Below are 23,471 nucleotides of genomic sequence, written 5' to 3'. Positions count from 1 at the left end.
CATTTGGGCTTGGGCTGAAGTCCAGGCTCTGAGACCCTGCAATTTTATAGCCCTGCAGCCAGAGACCCATGAGTCCAAGTCAGCTGACCCCTGCCAGCCACGATTGTGCTGCAGGTTTATCATCGCAATGTAAACATACCCATAGGGACAAATTCACTGTTAATGGATCCAAATCTTAGTAAATTAAGTTAATATCTATTCAATACTCTTCATCCACACTTCTCTGAGTGCTTTGCTAAGGTGGGTGAGCATTATTAACCCTGTTTACAGATCAGGAAACTGAGGCACAGAGAAGGTTAAATTAATTATCCAACATCATTTAGCAAATCAATGCCAGATTTAGAAAGAAAACGCAGGTCTCCTGAGCCAAGGTCAGTGCCCTATCCAATGCATCACATCTCCTCCAAGACTGAAATGATTCTCTAGAGTTCATCCCTCACCATTGTTCAGTATAGCTCTATACTGAATTGCTGGCTGAAATATTTGACTTGCATTGTGGGAAATTTTAAAATTATATTGCCAAGGCCATTTTCATCATTTGTACTTTGTGTGGATAGGACACTCCACCCATGCCTAGATATTATGTTGATTGGCACCTTATAAACTGTGGGGAAGGGGACTGCACACTGTAGGCTGCATATGCTGACCTAAATAGCTAGTAGAGGCTTCATGCATCCCCCTCCCTTTGGCTTTCCAGTTTTCCCAAAAATCAGTAGAAGGTTGGCTAGTGATGCCTAGAACGTTCCCAGAAATTTTGGAAACTGAACGGTTACAGAGTTCAAAAGTTGTCAGCTCAGCCAATAATATAGTGATACTGTAGTAGTATCTACCTCAAGTGTAACTGTGATTTCAATTTAAGAACAGGGACAGTAAGTAGGTATGTACTGCTGTTTTGTGCGGGCATTCTGTGCAAAAATATAAAAGGTACCAAACAGGACAGGGACACAGATGCACAGACATACTGGGCAGTGCAAAGGTGTATCCTGTGTCTCTGCAGCAGAAAAGTCTCATTCAAGCATTGACCCAGCCTACTGCTACTTAGTTTGTGGGATCTGACAGGGTCACAACAAGGTAGCAGGGCTGCAGGCCAGCAAGCTTGTATTGTGCAGAGTTTGTGTGACCTTTTACATCACTTTGGTTTTACGGATTCCAAAATACCATCTGCAAATGCACGGTGACAGTCACATTACTCCACATGCTTCTATTTTATGCAAGCAAAGCAGCAGGAGCACCAGCAAAGCTGCAGTATATTCACAGATAATAAATATTTTCTCAGCTGTATATAGGTTCGCCATAGCTTGGATTATGGAGCAGGCTATGGCTGTTGTACCATATTGTAAATTATGTACAATTTATTTTTTTTAATAATGCAAGTCTCTAAACTTAACCACTTCTTGGTGGTAGAAATGAATAGACATCGACAAGTAATCAAGTAAACAAATACCTGAAAGGGACAGCTCTGAGTCCAATACACCATGTATATTAATATTTGTCGCTTACACCCATGGTGCTTTAGAGTGCAGGTAAGAGATGGGTTCCCCACCATAACTATTCATCTTAGGTACTTATCTTGCTTCCATTACCATCGTATCTGAATTCCATACAATATTTAACGTATATATCCTCACAAAAACCCTGAGACAGAAATATTATCTCTATTTTACAGATAGAAAACTAAGTACAGAGAGACTAAGTGACTTGACCAAGGTCACACAGGAAATCCGAGGCAAAGTAGGGAATTGAATCTGGATCTCCCAAGTCCCAGCTTACCACTCTAGCCACTGGACCATCTTTCTGTCTTCCACCCATAACAACTTGTTCTACGTTATCGATGTATTACATACACTCCAATATAAATTGCCGAAAAGCCTTCCTTCAGTTTTGTGCTATTGCGGGGGCGGGAATCCTATACAGTATACTCCTGTTCATCCAAAATTTTGTAATCCAAATCCCTTCCTTGTACGCCAGCATGAGATACCTGCCCTCTGCAACATGTATCTCCTACTGGGGGACCAGGAAGGAATGCAGATAACGCACAGGATCCGATAATAGAGCAGAGACACCCCCCCTCCCTGCCCAGACTGTGGAGGAGGAGGAGAATGACAACGAGCCCTGGGCACTGGGGAAGGGCACCCTGCTGCTGAACACCTCCTGCGGCAGTACAGGGAGCCCGCTGCCGCCCTGCGGAGGTGAATGAGCGGGATCAGGCCAACAGACCTACAGAGGGCTCCTGCACTGCCGCAGGGGCAGTAATACCTGATCCCTCCAGGCGCAAAGGTGGGAGGGGAGGCTGCGGTCCTGGCGGGGCACAACAGAGACCCCTGACCAGGAGATGGTCAACAAGCCCCCAGCTGTGGGGAGGACACTCTGCTGCTGAATGTCTCCTGCCCTCTGAATTATCTGAACTGCCGATCAGCAGTTAAGGATGTGGGAGAGGCAAATGTTTATGGTATCCTTGCTAGATGGAAATTCCAGCCTCTTGATCACCCCTCTGGGTGATTTCTCATCTTGATTTTTCTGTGAGGAAGGTATTTTCAAAACTTAACATATAAACTATGCAGTAGCTATTGGGGTTTGTAGAATCTGCAGCAGCCTTTCCTCTTATTTTTGCCTTCCACCGTGAAAAAATGCTTCTCCCCAAAAATTCTGTATCTTGTCTTAATGTGCAACTCACTGTGATCCCGCAGAAACAGGACTATTTAAAGACAGCAGATTACAGCTACTTTAACATCCTATATGAATAATGCAGACATCTAGCAAGTCAATTTCCCAGAAACAGCAGTTCAGTAACTCAAAGTGGAAACATACATCATTACCTTTAAACAGAATAAAATCCAAATGTATATTAGAATCTCATTTATCTGAACCCACTTATTCTAAAATCCCCATTATCTAATACTGGGCTGAACAGCCTGAAAAGACGTGCATATAATTTGCAATAAAAAGTTCCACATTTACCAGAATAAACTCCCTGTCCCTCAGTCTATTCAGATAAATAGAGCTCTAATTTACATGGGCCTGACTTTTCATCACCTTGTACTTTTGAATAGCTGTGCAAAGTGAATGTGAAATGCTACCATTCTGATTTGGTAGCATTTTACACAAACTTTGCACAGGCATAAATGGTGGTGCAAGGTACGAAGCAGTGGAGAATCAGGGCCTATATTCCAACCCCTCCCTTTAAAAAAGGAGGAAGGGGGGAAAGTGACAGTTTTTACACTGTTCCAGTTTGGTAGCTTTAATTCAAAAAGTATGGTCTTAAAGTAAAAGATTTACCAATCACCAATAGACTCAGTAGAATTTTATTTCATTTAGAGGACAATAAAATGGTACTATTTGACCTTGCTACTTTCATGTGGTAACAAAATTTTTGTGTGCGCTGTTCTTGGTGTCTAAATGAAAAATAGTGCTTGTAACTATATATTGCATTTATTCTGTTGGAGAAAATGTACTGGTACTGCTAAAAATTCGATATAAGACCCTGTAGATGTAAACCATGACATTTATATATTGGATGAAAAAAGAGCTAGAGGTTTTCTGATGGATAGCATATAGCCAATTACTGTTTCCCTCCCTTTGGCTCTAAGCCAATTATCTTAATACCATGATTTTGAAATGTGCTATGTTCCTGAAAATGCTTGGACACAGTTTGCACAATACTGGCTAACCTCCAAATGCTGAATGAATGACTTCAGGAGGTTCTTTAACTTTGAGAGATCAACTTTTGAACAAATCTATTCCTATTTTTAAACATCCCATAAGTGAGGACACATCGCTTTAAAAAGTTGAGATAAACCTGAGCCGGAAAGTTTGATTTTAGATAGGACCCAGATCTGAATTCCCCCACCAGACCCCCAAGGAAATTGGGAAATTTAAGAGGTTTAGACCCAGGGATCCTGTTGGGACCAGTCTCTAATTCTAACCAATATTATTGCTTTATGTTCACGACAGAACTACCTCAATCCTGTTATGTTTAGGAAAAAACAGACTCTAGAGCTAGAAGAGTGTCCGTCCACAGGGGTTCCTGGTCTGAATTATCATTTCACAAGTATGTTTTAAGAGAATCTGTGTGGCTATTTAAAGCATTGTTACCATTTACATCTTATCGGCCACACCTTGACATTTTTCCAATCCCTAAACCTTAATCAGCTGCCTGATTAAAGTCAGAAGGCTTATTGGTTTAATCATCAGACTGGAAACACTTAGGTTCCTAGGAATCACTGGTTCAAATCTTGGCAGCATCAACTCATCCTTTCATTCTCTTGGTATACATAGCATTGAGAAGCATGCAGTTTGCGGTGAGGAAATCTTACTGACAAGGTCATAAAAAGCTGAGGTCCTATCTGCTGCTCTCTGTAGATCTTAACAGATCCTATGACCCTTTCCAAAGAGCAAGAGCTTGTGTCCCAAATACATTGTTATCCAGTATTATTCTGCGCTCATTGGTTGGCACCTTCCACTCCAGGGATACATGTACGTGTAAGGTATGCAGCCTGTAAAGCATGTTGGGATCTGTCAGGTTGGAAGGTGCTATGCAAGTTATTTTACAAATGTTTGTCTCTGACACTAGCTGATGATGTGATTTCTTGTACAAAGACCCATTTCGAACTCTGAGTTTTGCACGTCCAATTAGATACTCCCAGTCATGGTACTTCTAGTCCTTCAGTAACATAACACACACAAAGTGAGTTATTTTACATTCACTTTAATTCTTCTACTGATAACATATTTTAAAAATATGTTAGGAGATGATGAATGCAATATGAATGAAAGACTCATATCACATATACACACACACACACAGAATTAAGGTAATACAGGGAGCCTGAGATTTCCTAACTTTGAATGCTGTAGTTTGGACCCTTAATGTTTTTTAAATATTTGTAATGTAATTTTATAACTTATAAAAACCATACAAACTGGAAAACAAACAAATCAATCAAATTTCCATCATGTGGAACCATACTGACCCCCAACTTGGATCGTCAACAGGGTTTGGACCATTAAATCCACAGCACGGGCCTCTACCACCTAAGCTAACAGAATAACTGGTGGCAGTAGTAGGCTGATTACATGGACTAGAGAGGGGTGACTATCAGTGGGATTTACAGATACTTGCTGACAGCAGAGTAATATGCTCAGGACTCTGGAGTTTGATTTCAGGTTCTGGACGGACGTATGCTTTCGTGGTTACAGACTCTTCTAATCCTGTCCCCCTCAAATTTGTTTCTGTCCTCCACCCTCCATTTCCTGACCCTCACCCCTCTGCTCCTATCCTCTTCCCCATCTGAGCCAATATACCCCTCCAGATCACCTTCCCCTCTCACGGCTCCTATCCAACCCCACCCCCCATATCCCTAGCTCCCATCCACCTTCCCTATATCTATCTACCCCATCAGCTCCTGTCTCCTCCTGCTTCCTGCCACCAGCTACAGTCCCCACTCCATCTACACACACAATTCCCACCCCCACCCCACTCTAAGTCAGGCTGCTTCCCTCTTCTCTATGGTGCCTGTGCACCACCAGCAGGTGGGATATTAACAGTACAGGAGAGCGTGTCCCTGCTCTCCATTCTGGTGCCTGGCACCACAGCAGCCAAGAGCGGCAATTGCAGGGAAGGTCCTGTTAACTCTTCCAGCCCCAGGATGGAGCTTCTGGATTGCTTTGTAGGGACAGCATACACAGAGTTTGGTTGGCATGTGGGGCTAAAGCACGCAGAACAGACGGAAGCCTCAGAGAGTTTAGCAGCCAAACGAACAAGCCCCTACCGAGATTTGCAAACTGCAATTTTCCACGGGCTTGTAACGCGGCCAAATGTGGGTGAATTTTCACAGTGAAAGTAAAAAAGCTCCTCTGCAACAGCAAGAGACAGCCCCTGCCAAATTTCAACTCCCTGCTCCAGAGCCTGGATGCATTCGTGCTTTCCAAAATACTTCTTACAGCTAATTAACACGGACACCATATTTTACCTTAAACTTGGCCTTGGAAACACCTGAATCATTTTTGCTAAAGTTTTCCATGCTGGGTGTCTGACTCAGGCTGAATTTTTTTTGGCAATTTTCTTACTGGAGGGTTCAAGTTTGACAAAAGTTATAAGCAATTAAAACCAAGGTCTAATAATGGGACGTGCAACCATAACTATAAGTGGAGCCACCGGCACCACCTATAATAAAGCCAATGGCTAATTTATGTATGTTAAAATATACACATAAGATATACAAACAGCACTGCAGAGAAATTTTAAAGATACATACATTAACCGTTAGTTTTATAGACTCTCATACAACTATTTTATGCTCTTCTGCTGACTTTAAAACTACATTTGGCTAGAGAGGAGCAGTTCATACACAGAACCAAAAATTCTTAAGTTCAGTGGGGAGGTGGTTTCAGATTCAGGAAGTCCACATGTCAATCCTCACAGCTGTATTGACATCTGTCAGTGATTCAGGTACATGAACAAAGGTGCTGTGAGTAACAAGGCACTAGTACGTTGAAGAATGTAATAGGAGTTGAACAAAAACAGCCATAATACTTTTAGATCCATTCAAAATGGCAGAGGGGAACAACAAAAAAGAGGGGAAACTTTCTGTGGGCGTGCTCTCAGTTCCTGCTCCCCCACTTCCCACCATTCTTGTGTGTGCGCATGCATACACAAAATTTGGGGATAAAATAATACGCTATTACAAACAATGGAAAGTTGAAAATTAACACAGTCTCTTTATAGTGTTCTCATAAAATGAGGAAGCAAAAAAATTGTCTAACGCAGCTGGAAGTGTAGCCCCTCTAAGAGAAGACAATATTTCCTGCCTGAAAGGCAGAAATAAAAGCTTCAGAAACAAAAAACTCCCATCACCCCTCACTACTTGGTGTGGAATGGACAACTGGATATGCCCTAGTAACAGTGCAGTATACGGAGCATGCCCACAAAAAGGCTGGTTAGTGACGCAAGACCCTTGTCAGAAAAAGTTCATCAAGTGCACCAATGGGGGCCAGACATAAGCAGCACAAGCCACTTTGGAAAACCTTTTGGGAAGCACCACTGAGAATTTTTAAAACAAGATGAAGATATTCCCCATGCAATTTCCACTTCTCTGCCACATCCCCAACAGAGTTACCTGGCTCCGACATTATTCAGCTCTCCAATTATCTTCTTTAACCTTGTGAAACAGCCAAATAAAACTGGTCTCCTTTGTTTCGGGGAAATCATTTTTAGCACAACTAATATTTTTAGCATAACTAGTAGTTAGAATGGATATGTAAATCACACTAATCTCCATCAGAATTAATTCAATAATTCTATGAAGTGAATTACCTGTTCTGTAAAGTGCTTAGTGTACTTTTGGGCACCATAAAATAATTAAGCAATAATAAATCCAGCATATGCCCTGCTAATCATTAGCCAAAGTCATTGATTTATAAGATTGGTTCTACTGAAGAGAATCTCAAAAGGGGCCTGATCCAACAACTTCCATTGAAGTTGGAAAAAAAATCCCACAGATTTCTCTGAGAGTTGGATTGTGCCTAAGGTGTGTAATTCAGGCTCGTTTTCTATAAGTATCCAAAGGTCAAGATGCTTAGCTGAAGTGTATAAGAATCTCAGGAGTCTGAGCAATGGGGTTGGGACCTCATTAAAACAAGCTTCCTCCTATTATTTCCAGCATTACTAGTTCTAGTCCCAGCTGGAATCCAGAAATAAAAAGATCATTTTCCACACACCACAAAAAAGGTTCATTTTGAATTCAGCTTTAAAAATGGGAGAAAGTTTGAAGTAGGGAGTGGGAGGAAGGAATAGGCAGAAGTTGAGGGGGTTTCCCTCCAAACTGGTCCACCAGTCCCTAATAAATGTATTTCTCTTACACTCTAGTAAATTAAACACGCTTCTTTAGGCTAATAAAACTCTAGCCACCCCTTCTCACACATCCAAACACATGCAGAAATGTCAGCCAATCAAATCAACATTAAACAAAACACTATACAGGGTGGATAAAAATCAATGGTTTTTCTAAAAAAAATGAAAAAAAATGATTTTTTGATTTAAATTGGATTTTTTTTTATAAAATGCTTTTTGAGGGAAAAACTAAAGATAGTTTAAACTAAGATATCTTTGAGCTATAATGTCTCATCATGGAATAGGGATTATAAATTCTAATTCTATAGTATGAGAATATATTCATGTAATGTTTAAGAAAAGTTTTGTAAATAAGTTCCAATAGTTCATGGATTAGGGACCCAATCTTATGGTGTTTCAGGGGCTTCTGTAAAGATTATTTAGGTTAATCTTTCTATCTGCCCAATGGGACTCAGTGCTTAGTCTAGAAGATACCATGCTTAGTTTTTCAGTTCTCAAACTGTGGATTTGTGTCTCCAGAGATAACATGCTTGTTAACAGCAAAAATGTTTTTAAATAAATAAATAAATAAATAAATAAATAGAGGTGAGAAATAACAGATCTCAGCCCTATTGTCCCTCTGCAAATTTGTTTACACAGAGTCAATCCCTTACCTCTCTCTAAAAGTGCAAAGTTTCAAAAAGTTCAATGAATAGAAGATTGTTGGGGGCGGAATAGATCTGGACAAGGAGAAGTCGTCTGGAGATAAATGTGACAAGGGAGGGACAGGCAGTAGAAAGAAAAGTGAAACTGTTTGAGCAGCCTATTCCAGAAGTCCCAATGGCTGGTGATGGGATGTTAGATGGGGTGGGATCTGAGTTACTATAAAGAATTCTTTCCTGAGTGTCTGGCTGGTGAGTTTTGCCCTCATGCTCAGGGTTTAGCTGATCGCCATATTTGGGGTCAGGAAGGAATTTTCCTCCAGGGCAGATTGGCAGAGGCAGGGCTGGCTCCAGGGTTTTTGCCGCCCAAGTGGCGGGGGAGGGGGGAGCTGCGATCGGCGGCACTTCGGCGGCAGCTCCACCATGCCACTTTCTTCTTCGGCGGCACTTCAGCAGCAGGTCCTTCCCTCTGAGAGGGACCGAGGGACCCGCCGCTGAATTGCCGAAGAGCCAGACATGCTGCCCCTTCCCCTTGGCCACCCCAAGCACCTGCTTGCTGCGCTGGTGCCTGGAGCTGGCCCAGGGCAGAGGCCCTAGGGGGTTTTCGCCTTCCTCTGCAGTGTGGGGCACGGGTCACTTGCTGGAAGATTCTCTGCACCTTGAAGTCTTTAAACCATGATTTGAGGACTTCAATGGCTCAGATACAAGTTTGATACAGGAGTTGGTGAGTGGGATTCTGTGGCCTGCATTGTTCAGGAGGTCAGACTAGATGATCATAATGGTCCCTTCTGACCTTAAAGTCTATGATTCTATGAAGTCCCAGAAGTCTTGAGGTCTTCCTGAGTGTAACCTTCATTGATTTGAGATCTACCATACCATTCTCTCACTAGAAGGGAAAACCTATAATGGCAGCAGGCTGTAACAGAGACCCAGTTTGGGAATATTTTAATGAAGTTCCTCTACCTGTGGGTAAGACAGGCATGCGTGCAAAATGCAAACAGTGCAACAAAGAAATGCAAGGCCTGGTTGCCCAAATGAAACATCGTGAGAAGTGTTCCTTCTCAGGAGGAAGCTGCGTTGAAGATGATGAAAGGAACATGTCTGAACATGCAGGATCAGGTTAGTAAACTTTTTTATTTCATACTTCTTTCTTAAGGACTCCCTGTCTTCCTTCTGGACTATTCTTGAATTCTCATGTTTGAGCAAAATATATAGTTGTTACTCTATGGTACTATCATTTTAGATGCAGTTGTGACAAAAAATAAATAGCTAAAATAGGCAGATCTTCCTTTTACAATTTCATCTTTAAAGTAGTACTGAGTGTCAGTGAATGCATTGAGTAATACTAAATGAGCAGTATGGTAATAATAATTAAATAACTGTATTGACTTATTTTGTTTAGGAGAATCCATCCTCAACATACGGGATTCTGAAGACTATTCACCTTCAAGATCACCATCGTCATCATTTTCAGAAAATGCTGCAAATGTATCCAAGTTGAGAAGAATTTATTTAGAAGAGAGTCCCAAGCTAACAACATACAGTTGCAGTGCTCATTTGATGCACCTCCTAGCCAAAGACTTCAGTGTTCCAGAAATAAAGGCTAATTTTGTTGAAATTGCAAAATACTTCCGTAACAACTACTTTGCAGCAGCTGCTCTGAAAAAAGTGGGAGGAACCAAGCAAACTCTCCCACAAGACATGAGATGGAACTCAGTAGTGGACTGTTTTGAGCACTATATCAAGAACTGGCCTAATCTGATGACAGTTTGTGAACAAATAGTGGAAAAATAGATGGCACGGTCACAGCCAAAGTTCTCAACATTGGGCTTAAGAGAAATGTTAAACACATGCTGAGTACCCTGAAGCCTATTTCTGTAGCCTTGAACAAAATGCAGGGAAATAGCTGTTTTATTGCTGATGCTGTTGAAATTTGGAAGGAACTGAGTGAGATCTTAACAAGAGAAATATGCCATGACAGAGTTAAAATTACAAGCATTAAAAAAAAAAAAAGAATGGGACAAGCACAATCTCCAGCTCATTTTCTTGCAAATTTTCTCAATAATCAGTACAAGGGTCAAACCTTAACTGCTGAAGAAGAGTTGGCTATGACATGGGCATCCAGCAATCATTCCTCCATAATGCCAACTATAATAAACTTCAGAGCTAAGGGTGAACCATTCAAGAAACATATGTTTGCTGATGATATTTTAAAGAAAGTCACACCAGTGAACTGGTAGAAGTCACTTAAGCACTTGGATTCAGAAACTATTGAAGTAATAATCTCACTTTTAACAGCAGTCGCTTCTTCTGCTGGTGTAGAAAGAATATTTTCTTCCTTTGGCCTAATTCATTCCAAATTGAGAAATCGTTTGGGACCTAAAAAAGCATGAAAGCTTGTTTTTCTTTCCCAGGTTATGAACAAACAGGAAAATGAAGATGAAGACGACTGAGTTAGCTGCAGAAGCCAATATTTTAAGTTTCTCATGTTGACCTGGCTGACATAGTCGATTTAATTTTTGTTAAAAAATATTTCATTTAACTATTTTAGTTAAAAACAATTTTAACAAAAACAAACCTGATTTTAAAAAACTTGAATGTTTAAATTCAAAAATTCATGCTTGTTTTGTTAAAATATTATATGTTTGCTCTTGAAGAAAAAAATCCAGAATACATAACATTGTTGTTTTAGTAAAATAAGACAATTTAAATGTCTGTCTGGTGACGTTCTCCTCCTAATACAGCATGGCAGGAAAATTCTCCAAATATTAATGATTAACCTGTTGAATTGGAGATACCGTATTTATGAAGTCATTGGGAGATGAACTATCTGCTTCAATTACCTTTGGTAAATTAAATAATCAAACAATCATTCATTTTCTGATATAGCTATAAAACTAATCTGAAAAGTTTTCAAAATAAATCACTTTAAAAATGTATAGTGTGTGCCTTCTAAAAATGAACCCTACATCTATCCCTGAGTTGTGAAGAATATGTATTAAGGTTATACCAACCAACAAGAATGCACTTTTATGTAGACATCCATGATTAAATCGAGACTTCCTGACTAGTGATTTAAATCAAATCCACTCTGACACTATACATAATAAATCAAGATCAATCATGAAACAAGACATTATTTCACCACTTGGTCAGGTCACTCTGCTTGATCAGTCCTCTTTTAAATCACATCTCAAGCCCCATCCCTCATTCGTAGGTTGTCTACTTAGCCCAGATTACTGTAATCATATCCAAACAAGCAGATTCATGCAGTTAATAGGGCTCTGCCCACATGAATCCAACTGTAAGTTTGGGACCTTTGACTTCATATTCCTTGGGGCAAGGACCATTTCTTCAAAACTCGTCATTATACAAGTAAATAATTAATAATGGTTAACAAAGCTAGGCTAGATCATTTAAAATTAAAAAAAGATAGACATCCTCCCAAAGTATCTGACTGAATATTTCTCTCTCCTCTTTTACTATTGATGTAAATGAATCTTACCTTTCTTTAAATAAAGTTTTCATTAGCAGAGAAAGTTTGCAAAGGGTGTGGTACTGTCTCAGCATAGAACTGGAAGCCAGTCCCTCTACAGTTCTAATTTCACTGTGAAAAATGACTGCCCTGCCCTTCATGTCTTGGCCTAGGGCAAGTCACTTAACTGCCCTGGTTCAGTTTCCCACCTGTAAGATGGGGAAAACAATAATTACTAACTACTACACAGTTTTGTTGTAATGATTACTTGATGAATGTTCGTATGGCTCTTTGAAGAACCAAAGTGCCACTTAAGTGCCAAGTAGAATTATTAGATGATTAAATGATGTATTTTCTCCTCAAGGTACTTACAGGAAAACACAAAACACGCAACTGTATTTCTAATTAAATGAGATACTCAGAAATTGGGACATTTTAACACAGATTACATAATCTTTTGCCAGCTCAGAAAGATTATTCCAACCACAAACTTTATAGGATTATGCATCCAAGAAAAGAAAAATATCACTCAATTGGCTTTCTGCTGGCAGAATATGCTTGTCTAAATAAAACATGAAAAAGTATCTCAAGTCTCAGAGACGGAAAAACATTATCTCAAAGAAATGGAAATCATATTTAAAAGCTCTGGGGATGATGAATTTATAATTTCTGAATATGAAGTGATTGCCAACATTGGAGGGGCCAATTTAATAAATAACTGGAGAGGAAAAGAAAAAACTATTCACTGGATGCAACAGAGAGGTCAGATGCTAGATAAACAGGGCAGTGTGCTAAATATTTATGTACTTTCTCCCTGTCTCTTTGTATTGGAGTGTCACTGTTTGGGTGAACAGAATGCAAAACAGAGCATTTCTAATGCCTGAACCACAAGTGAGACACATTTTTACATTATGAAGCCAAGTAACATACAATCTTCTACAAGCAGCAGTATTTGTTGGGGGGGGGGGGGGGGGGGGGGAAATGACGCTCCAATAAACCCACCCTTTAAATTCTGTCACCACTACCACCACCACCACCCCAACCATCAGTAAGAAAAGAATGGAACAATCCACTTTAATGAATGTTTAGAACAGGCCCACACTACCAGTCTCAATGAGTTTGCTATGCTCCATTTGCACATATCAATTCCATACAGCAAGAAGAGTTTTCTTTACGCAGATGTGCTAGAATTTTGCCTCCATGCTTGAATGGAATTGACAGCAAGAGTTCAATGTTTTCAAAAATTGTTAGGGCTTTATCTCTGCTCCTTCCTCATTCCTTCAAATTTGACGTTAAGTTCATTCATACTATTAACAACACAACATCTCTGTCAGGGTTTGTCCGGGTAAGACAAAGAATTAATTTAAAAAAAAACCAAGTGTTTATGTGGCCTTATATCTCACTGCATCTAGAGGTGAATCAAAACAAAACTATGATTCTCTTTGATTAACGTCCTCAATGGCATTTAATACTGTCCTGTTGCTCAGATGGTATGTTTTGTTTGCTCATCAAGTTTCCTATAAAGGTTTTTCTACTTCTGTGCTATCTATCTGTATCTACATCTACACACAATTTTTGTGTATATATGTAGGTGTATATAGTTTTCTAAAAAGAAAATACTCCCTGAGGCGAGTGATGTGTATTGGCAACCTTAATTTTGTGTTGTAACATATATACTCTGTGTGCGCATGTGTCACGTTGAACTCCATAGGCTTTATGAAAATATGCCTATGAATGTGAATATGATGTAACTGGAATATGCTCTGTGCAAAAGGTCTCTTGTAAGGTATCATTACAAAGCTTATAATCTACTGAGTGTGTTCATCCTATTTGTATGCATGTATCATCTTTGTATCTGAAGCTAGAAATATGAAGTATAACTCTGAGGTCCTATTGTAACTATGCAAAGTGTGGACCATTAATGGTGGTTTAGAATCTTGATGGCTCCCATTGACTATGACAATTGGTTGTAGATGGTTTATTTACCTGCAAGCCTTCCTGTGTACGTGTGGACCTGCCCGTGGGTAATGAAGAATGGGGTCTCACAAGACATATGATCATGTCACCTGATACTGGAATCCATCTTAAATCTGGTACTTTTCCATTTAGAAGGAGCGGTGGGGACTGAGAGAGACAAAAGATCCACCCCTTTTTATAGCTTTGGCACAAGGCGTGAAACAGAACAAAGGGCTGCCAGCCATGAGAAAACCCCTGCTTACCACCTGAGATGTCTGCTGGAACTAACAAGGACTGTACCAGGGGAAAGAATTGGGCCCAGACTAGAAAGGAGTCTAGTCTGTGAAAGAAGCTTATTGGAACATCTCTGAGGGCGAGATATTACCTGTAATCAGTTTCTTAATGTATTAGGCTTAGACCTGCGTGTTTTTGCTTTATTTTGCTTGGTGACTTACTTTGTTCGGCCTATTATTACTTGAAACCACTTAAATCCTACTTTTTATAGTTAATAAAATCACTTTTGTTTTTTAATAAACCCAGAGTAAGTGATTAATACCTGGGGGACCAAACAGCTGTGCATATCTCTCTCTCAGTGTTATAGAGGGTGGTCAGCTTTATACAGAGTAAAATGAATTTATTTGGGGTTTGGATCCCATTGAGAACTGGGTGCCTGGGTGCTGGAAACAAATAACCTGCTAAGCTGCTTTCAATTAAGTCTACAGCTTTGGGGGCATGGACCAGACCCTGGGTCTGTGTTGCAGCAGGCTAGCATGTCTGGATCAACAAGGCAGGGTTCTGGAGTCCCAAGCTAGCAGGGAAAACGGACTCAGAGGCAATTTCAGCACATCAGGTGACGGTCCCAAAGGGGTCTGTATGACCGAATCCATCACAGCATGCATATGACACAGAAGCCAAGGATGAAGGCAACAACAGGGTAGAATCAAGTCCCCTACCAACAGTGAAAACACAAACAAGAAGTAGGTGGCTGCTTCGAAGATCAGCACACTTGAAGAAATATGAAGCCTAACAAGGCACAACGGGTTGATGTTAAAGGCCATGTCCCCATGGCGGACTCTGTGCTAGTAACCTTGATTGCACAAAAAAAAACAAAAAAAATTGTTAAAAGGAACACTGTAGCAACCTGCATGGAGCTTCAAAGGAGGAGGATAGGTTGTAGGAAGGAAGGGTTCGGAGGGAGCACCAGGAAGTCAGTCTGTGTGCACATGGCTGGAATATTAGCTGTGGTTGTAGCCTCTCTGTAAATAATTCTATTAAGAGCCATTTTAGTTTCAGAAACATGAAGTCCTCGCATTTTTTATCCAGCATACAGTACATTAAAATGTAGATAAATCAAGGCTACCAAACTCTGACATATACTCAGTTATTTAGATAAATTCAGAGTCTAGCCTAAAAGTGGTCAAATTCAGATACACGTAAACTTATAGAGCTTGAAACTAAGGGAAAAAAACAACCCAAATATTGTATTGCTTAATAAAATGGTCTTCCAACCAGTTCTGGTGATTATTTTAGAGAAGTTTCTTGTGGGTATATATGTGGAAGTCTTCCACATGATATACAGTACAGTGATATAACAGCAGTCTGCATATTAAGGTCCCAGTCCTACTGCCTCAAAGTGGGGGGGGGGGAGGGGAACTTTCACTGACCTGAATGGAAGATTTGCTTGCATAAATTAGAGGATCAGGGCCCTTAAGTGATACCAAAATAAAAGGATATTGCAAATCAAAAGGAGGCTACATTACTACTAAGGAAGGTATCCATTTACAAGTCATTAAAGGGATTTTATACAGTAAAACTTTCCCTAACTTTGGAAACATTCAATAGCTCCTTTAGGGGATAATGTACAAGCAACAAGGATGAGTATGCCAGTTATGAGGATGATTCAGTTAGCTGGGGGATTACTCACACTGGAAAAGGAGACTTAATGCTGATCTTTACTGATGCTCTTCAGACTATACAGCTGATTAATGAGTTGATCCATATAAACTTTTGACACTAAAAAGCAAACAACAACAACAAGTCTTGAGTTATTAATCAGCACAAAGTCTGAGGTAACTTATTAAGCATAAACAACTATCAGAAATGCTACTGGATAAGAAGAAACACTGGGTGTCATATGTAAGTGAATATTAAAGACAGACTCAAGAATAAGAGTAGAGAAAGCAAGAAATGCATATTGGAAATGAGCTATTGTATTTATTCCTAATAATTCTTAATAAAATTAGTTCCTAACATTTCTTTTTACGCCATGGGCCTGATTCGTCTCTCCATTGGCCAAGATGATCAAAAGCACGCAGCAGTGAGGCGGAGAAGACAAAGTGCGTTGCAAAAGGCTTGCCTCTCATCTTAGGGGTCCAGAGACAGCACACCATGGAGTTGGGGACCCATAGGTCAAAAAGTGAGAAAGCCGGCAGCATAGTCCCTTGAGCACCAGATGGACTTTCTGCTCGAAACAGCATTACGTCTCCTTACAGATTCTACCCCACATTTGTGATCAAAATGAAACCATTGAAATTTGATGGGCTCAGTACAATTTCTCTTTGAGACTCTGCATTCTTTCAAACATGAAAACAAGAATCTAGTTGAATAAAACAAATTATTTATATGAACCCACTGTGACACTATTGACATGAACTGTGAACGTATAGATCATTGTTGCAACCAAGGTCCTATAGTTGCACCAAATCTTAGACACCTTACTTGACCTCCTTTGTACATGAAAAGGTTGTAATTTGCTGCTTATCATTATGCTGTCTGTATGTGTATCATTTTTGTATTTGAAGTTATGAATATGGGCTATGTACTTGTATCTCAATGTGTTTGATTCTAACTAGCATCAGTGAAGCATTTGGTCAGCTTCTTGAGAAAGGACTATTCTGAGTAAGTGCCCAATCAAGAAACACTTAACTGACAGTGGACCTTGGGAGACTCCAATCCACATCAGCCTTCCTGAGAATGTGTAAGATAGCATTTGAGCAATGGCTGCCGCCTGCAAACTGAGTCATGCATGGACACGTGACTTGCCCATGTGACTCCAAACTCCATTTTGCTGCTGTGATTTTCCACAGTAAGAACAAAAGGGTTTTCTTCCACATGGCAGAGGATATAAAAGGCCCTGGAAACCCCTCCATTTTGTCTTCAATCCTGCTTCTGACCTCTGGAGGAACTATGCTTGAAACTGAAGCTCTGAACAAAGGACTGAATGACCCATCCAAGCTGGGATGTTTGTACTCCAGACACTTAATTGGTTTAAATCAGTAGTAATCCCATCAAGCCTGAAACAAGCCTGAACTAAGAACTTTGCAATTGTTGTATGTGTTTGATTACATTTAGCCAATTAGAACTCTCATCTATATTTCTTTTTATGAATAAACCTTTAGATTTTAGTTTCTAAAGGATTGGCAACAGCGTGATTTGTGGGTAAGATCTGACTGGTATATTGACCTGGGTCTGGGCCTTTGGGATCTTTTTTCTTTTACTGGGGTATTGGTTTTCATAACCATTCATCCCCCTAAGGAGTGGTGCTGGTGGTGATACTGGGAAACTGGAGTGTCTGAGGGAATTGCTTATATGACTTCTGGTTAGCCAGTGGGGTAAAACCAAATTCCTCTCTGTTTGGCTTGTTTGGTTTGCCTTAGTAGTGAAGGACCCCCAGCCTCGGGCTGTGACTGTCCTGCTCCAAGCAATTTGTCCTGAATTGATACTCTCAGTAGTGTCCCGCCAAAGGCTGCTTTGTTACACCCCCACAAGAGGATAATGTAAGAAACAGTAAATTAGACATGACTTTGCATTGAGGTATAATAGGTAAAAAGATGCATGTACTTTGGGCCGTGTATGTTAAAAGATTACACACATCACTGAGCAGTAGGGTGGTAATAAATAGCCTCTCACTATGTGGCTCTGCTGCAACCACATCTAGATATATTGCAAGCGTGGCCAAACTGTGGCTCGTGAGCCGCATGTAGCTCTTTTAAAGTTAAAAGACGCCCCCACGGACCTCCCCATTCTCCGCCTATGGGCTGGGGAGAAGAGGAGCTCGGGCTTCTCCCCTGCGGCGGGGTGATGGACTAGGGGCCACTGGGGAGAAGCCCCACACCCCAGCAGGTGCCGCGCCACAGGGCAGATTGCATGTGTCTTGTGGCTCTTGAACTTCTGAAGATTATTGTACGTGGCTCGGAGAGTCAGTAAATTTGGCCACTCCTGATATATTGTATTCAGGTCTGGACTCAATCTTACAAGAAAAATGATGAGAAGACTGGAGGGATCAACGTAGGAAAGAAAATGAAGAGGATTAAATACATGCAGCTTGACTAAGCGGTGGGTGAGGTAACATGAGATGACAGTCTACCAATATTCAAAAGTGCAAAAACACAAAGGAATAAAGGAAATCTAGTGTGTGGTACATGGAGATATAACTAGGAATATTGCATGAAATTTAGGGAAGAAAATTTAAACTGAATATCAGGGAAAACTGCCACTGAGATGTATTTAGGGTGACCAGACAGCAAATGTGAAAAATCAGGACAGGGGTGGGTGTGGGGGGGCGGGGGGAGGGTATTAGGAGCCTATATAAGAAAAAGACCCAAAAATCAAGACTGTCCCTATAAAAAAAAATCGGGACATCTGGTTACCCTAGATATATTAGGCCAGTGGTCCCCAACGCGGTGTCTGTGGGTACCATGGGGCCCGCCAGGGCATCTATGTGCGCCCGCATACTGGCCAGTGGAAGAGCATTGCTGAAATGCCGCCAAGCAGTGTCATCCAGAGGTGTTGCTGCCGAAATGCCACAGATTTTTGGCGGTGATGCCTCTGGATGATGCTGCTTGTCGGTGACATTTCAGCAGCAACGTTTATTGACGTTGCCGCTTCTCGGCAGCATTTCGGCAGATGCTCGTCTGCCGGCCATGGTCCGCGGTGGCTCATCATCTGGCGCCTGCCAGATGAAAAAGGTTGGGGACCACTTGATTAGGCTATGGAATAGTTCTCCTGAAAGTAGTGGTGAAAGCTTATTGGCTCCAAAATTATTTTAAAAACTAGAATGGACAAAAAGACTAGGAAACAAACAAAAGAAACAAATCTACATTGGCAGAGTGTTGGACTAGATGATATACGTGGCTTTTCTAAATCTAACTTCTTTGATTCCTAAAGGCAAAAACGTGGTGTCACAGAGGTCAATTGTATTTTTAAGGTAAGACACAAGTACTTTATGTACATAGTCAAAGCACTGGGAAATCGTCAACTAATGAATCTACCACCCCATAAGTGAACTTAAGAAAAAAAAAAGCACACATTACATTGCTTTGTGGATCCAGCTTTGCACTGGAGTGCTGCAGCATCCAATAAACAGTTCCTGGAGCTGCCAGGGCTACTAACATCAGTCATAACGCCAGGACACAAAGATACTGTGTCAAGATAAGATGACAGATACAGATTCAGGCCCTGATCCTGCAAAAGGTCACACACGTGCACACTTGTTCTCAAGGCAGCAGGAATTCACATGGGCACAAGGGGGATGATCAAGCAGATAACTCTGCAGGAATGGGGCCTCAAGCTTTTGAACTAGAATAACTATGTTAATTTGAGCTCTATTCCACAGTGTTAGGAAAAAATTCATTTGCCAGATGGAAAAGGGACAAAATCTGGTAGACGGAAAAAAATATTTGAGGTTTCTAAAAAGGATACTGCAGAACTTCACACACAACAGGAGATAGCTAGGGAAAAAGTTATTTGACAGTGTTATTTTGAGTGTGTCTAGTCTAATGCAAAGGGCTCAAATGGAAAACACGTAATAAGGGAAAAGATCTCCTTGTCTCTGCTGTCTTTATCCAATGTATTAAACTGATGGTAAGATGCTCAAGCCTCACTAATTGGCAGGATCTGTAGTAGGGATGTGACTTCACATTGAGGGGGCCCAGACACAGTAGCGAGTCAGAGGGCAGCACAGTAAGCAGTGACATTGCATGCTGCTGAACGGGGCCAGCAGCTCGCTGCCGGCTGAAATGAGCTAGCCTGCTCATTTGGCAGGAAGACCAAAGACTCAGCAATAGGAGGTAGACAGCAGTCCATCCTGGGGAGGCTGGGAGTAAGAGTCTGAGGAGAGGAAGAAGTAGGCTGGAAAGAAAAGTCTTCCCCAGCGTGTGAGGTGGCGGGCGATCATAAATGTGCTTTATTCAGACCCCCAATTGGCCTTTATTCACTCGTGCTAACTGCACCAAGGCCAATCTGTCCTTCTCATCTGTGGAGGACTTTATGGAGATCTGTCTTAAGGAAAAGAATAATAGAATCTGCTGTCGGGGTGAAGCTTTTTCTGGTTATGTGAAGTCCATCCATCTTATTTATTTCATTTTAATAAGAACAGCTGCATTCACCCACTTCTACCCTGAACATGGAGCTTTGGTTAATTTGTTCTTCCATCAGTGGAGTGCCCTTAACATCTGTTTAAAAACACCGTCGTTATTTTTGAGTCTCTTTCAAAGGGCTATTTCTGTAAATCAAAGATGTTCTTTGTTACTCTGGTATGTCAGAAAGCAAAAGGCTTCAGTTATTTCCTGTTCAACAGACGCGGGGTTGAGCATACAAAGCCTACACTTCTGGCCACCAGTATGGTCACTCACTGCTTTAGAGAGGAGGAAACATTTTAAAACACATTTCACATAAAAAGAAACTTTCACTACATTGTGAGCTGATACCACAAAGATGAATCAGAGCATTTGCATTTTGTTTCACACAATTTGTGTGCCTATGTTAATCTTCAAAATAGTTTTCCTTTTCTTTTTAACCTACTTTAATTTTATTAATAAACCTACACATATTCCTCAGAATCCCTAATCCCAGGACTAGTGGTCTCAGAAAGTGCATCCCGGAGCCTCCCGTCATCACCTTATATGCTTGTAAGGGGCCTGTTTTTAGAGTGACGCCCCCAAACAAAATAATTTAATACATCTCCACATGGCTGGCTGGCTGGCATCTTACCTCAATATTTCTCCTACAGGAAGAGCTCAAGGTTTTCAATACTGGCCCTTAGTTAGCCATTGAGATACACAACCATCACTACCACCGAAAGGGTGCCATTCGAGCATCTGCTACCTGCGAAGCCTCTTTGCTCCCACACCAGCAAATGAGATAGCTGATCATCTGACGCGTGCAGCTTCCTCAACACCGCATGAGGTTTATAGTTTTAAAAATCCAAGGAGTGACCCAATGTATGGATAAATAGGGCACATTTCATAGAAGAGTAAGTAAAGACGCAATTTTTTTAATGATTGAAATAACTATCGCCCTGTTTTCTGCTAAGTATCAGGGGGTAGCCGTGTTAGTCTGTATCTACAAAAACAACAAGGAGTCTGGTGGCACCTTAAAGACTACGGTAACAGATTTATTTGGGCATAAGCTTTCGTGAGTAAAAACCTCACTTCTTCGGATGCATAGAGTGAAAGTTACAGATGCAACTTAAAGACTAACAGATTTATTTGGGCATAAGCTTTTGGGAGTAAAAACCTCACTTCTTCGGATGCATAGAGTGAAAGTTACAGATGCATCTGTAACTTTCACTCTATGCATCCGAAGAAGTGAGGTTTTTACTCACGAAAGCTTATGCCCAAATAAATCTGTTAGTCTTTAAGGTGCCACCAGACTCCTTGTTGTTTCTGTTTTCTGCTGTGTTTCACATCATACAAACAGAGAGGCAAGATAAAAACATATGATATTCTTGCTGGAAGGCTGAAATGTAATGCTATTCTTTGTCTTAGAATTCACAATGATAACACACAAGAACCCAAAACAGAGACACAAAGCAGGCTGCTCCCTAAAACAGAGGGGCAGAAATCACCCCACTTGCTTTAGGACATCTACAGAACAGACTCTGCCCTACAAATCCCTCTTCCTGCAATCAGGACCCAGAAAACCCAGAGAATTTAAAAGGACAATTCACAATTTTAACACCATTTTCAATACACCACATTTTCAAGATTGTCACAACACAGGAGTAATTAATTGACTTAAAAAAATTTAATATACGTAATAGGGAGGCAGGTAGCAGGTCCTGCACTGTGCCGTGCCCCTGGTTTCCACCAAGAACAGGGAATTCTGGGAGATGCAGCAAGACCTGCTGAGTCTAATGGCAAAGAGACCAGGAAAAGGGCTGTCCCATCAGTCAGAGGGTCTGGAAAAGACTTAGGGGGAAGCTAGTGAAAGAGCATGGGAAAATAGCTGGACAGCGATCCAGGGCTAATGTACCCTGAGGAGGCAATGCTTATGGAAGAGCAGTGGCCTTGGGGAAGGAGAAAGATGGTGGTTAGACCTGACACCTGCTTCATTTTGTTGAGGGCCCCAAAGGTTGCTCTTATGGAAGAAGAAGGGAGGGTGTGAACTCACTTTGACTGTAAGGGACCAGCAGGGAGTGTTGCTGTTGTTTCCAGAAGAGAGGAGAAGATGGACAAACCCTCAAGCAATGGTTGAGAGCCAGGGCGACTGTGTGAAGATTGGAAAGGCTGGAGTTTTTTGGTTCAGCTGGAGGGCTAAAATTACTCCTCAGTGATGGAAACTAGGGAACAAATGCATCCACATGGTGCAGGGTAAACACACTGTTACAATACAAAATGCCATCAAAAGGGCACACTAGCCAAATATCTCGATTATATGATTTATCTAGGCTTATTATTAAATATTACAGTGCTAGGCTCTCTATACATGTTAGAAAGGTTATATATTAATCATCAAGATTCTACAATTCTCTCTCTTTCTCTCTCAATAGCTAGTTGGCTGAGTTTTAGAACTGATGCTTGCAATTTAAGGAGATTTGCAGACAAAATATAGAAGCAAATCTCCACAGAAGAAAATTACTTGTTGGGGTGAACTGTTAGAATTCACTAAACAATTTCAGATTCTGTGTCTCAGTTTAAAAAAAAAAAAAGGTAAAGGTAAGGCTGCCATAAAATTTGTGGAAAAATTAATGATAGTTTTTGACCTAGCACAGAGAAAGATACAATACATAATTCTTCTAATGTATCCCTTTTAGTGTAATAGGCAGAGACAGTAATACAACACAAACATGACTATACAATACTCAGAAAACTGAACTGATGTGCAAGACTTCATATCTGGTGTCCTTTCCAACCCTTAATCCCATTAATCAGGGAGAAAACAGGGAACTAACTCAAACCAATGCATTTTAACATGTCTGTAATTCTACTTCACCTTGCCAAACTGAGGGTTTTATGCTATGACCACTCATTTCTTTTGCAGACTATGGAGACAGGACTAGCTACTGGACAAAGGAAAAGCTAAAAATGGCACTGGAATTACAATCCAAGGAGCGAGGATCTGAAAGACTGATTTAGGAGTGTGTGTTGGCAGCAGTTTAACTGTTTTGTACCAGATTGTGAAGCACAGTCTGATTCAATTTCTTCATTGTACCTGTTGCAAGCTCTCCTTCAAAGGCATTTTTGGGAGTATGTTATCTGGAAGACTGGAATGCAGTGCTCTGTTTTAGATCTGTTCATTACCAATTAATCAGGCTAGGTTGATCTATTTA

General features: G+C 40.8%; 1 protein-coding gene across 23 annotated transcripts in view; it reads right to left on the bottom strand.

Moving 5' to 3' along the window:
• The window catches only part of PPFIBP1 (PPFIA binding protein 1), a 178,575-nt gene that overhangs the window by 115,559 nt on the left and 39,545 nt on the right, over nucleotides 1–23,471 (bottom strand). For 4 of the 23 annotated variants that reach the window (XM_008165943.4, XM_065569233.1, XM_065569263.1 and 1 more), the window contains one exon: nucleotides 15,846–15,934. The exons of 15 other annotated variants lie outside the window; for them this stretch is intronic. The gene's annotated coding sequence lies outside the window, so the exon portion shown is untranslated. Of the gene's footprint in view, nucleotides 1–11,995; nucleotides 12,175–15,845; nucleotides 15,935–23,471 lie in introns of all 23 variants that reach the window. 4 more of the 23 variants (XM_065569248.1, XM_065569270.1, XM_065569219.1 and 1 more) reach the window with 2 other exon arrangements.

This window comes from Chrysemys picta, chromosome 1, assembly GCF_011386835.1.
Source record: "Chrysemys picta bellii isolate R12L10 chromosome 1, ASM1138683v2, whole genome shotgun sequence".
NCBI lineage: Eukaryota > Metazoa > Chordata > Testudines > Emydidae > Chrysemys > Chrysemys picta.
The sequence above is the reverse complement of the archived record's forward strand: the minus strand, read 5'-3'. Positions and strand labels throughout refer to the sequence as shown.